This window comes from Nothoprocta perdicaria, unplaced genomic scaffold (genome assembly GCF_003342845.1).
Source record: "Nothoprocta perdicaria isolate Ctin4 unplaced genomic scaffold, notPer1 scaffold_402, whole genome shotgun sequence".
In the NCBI taxonomy this organism is placed as follows: Eukaryota; Metazoa; Chordata; class Aves; order Tinamiformes; family Tinamidae; genus Nothoprocta; species Nothoprocta perdicaria.
The window spans coordinates 336,422-336,900 of NW_020455647.1; positions in this window are offsets into that span (position 1 = coordinate 336,422).

Sequence of the window (479 nt, forward strand, 5' to 3'; positions counted from 1 at the left end):
GGAAGGAAGGAAGGAAGGAAGGAAGGAAGGAAGGAAGGAAGGAAGGAAGGAAGGAAGGAAGGAAGGAAGGAAGGAAGGAAGGAAGGAAGGAAGGAGTCTCCATCCTTGCAGACAGATATCCAGAATCCAACTGAACACAACCCTAGGCAGCCTGTTCCACATGACCCTGATTGAGCAGGGGGATCGTACAGCTCTTGTCCAGCAGTCCCTCCTTACCCCAAATTTTCTGTTAGTTTATAGAAAGCAAATTGTAGAAGAACAAATTTAAGAGACCCAAAATATCTTGAGCCCTAATCCAAGCATCAATTGAATATTATTAGCAGAACCATTTTGTGGAAGTGCTTGGGTAGTGATTTGGTTTTGCTTTTATATGTTTACAGTATGGCAGCAATTAGTAATTTTAGTGAATAAACAAGATAACAACTGCTTAACAGCAGAAGGTGGAAAGAAAGAATTCATCAATACTGCTGTACTCCCAC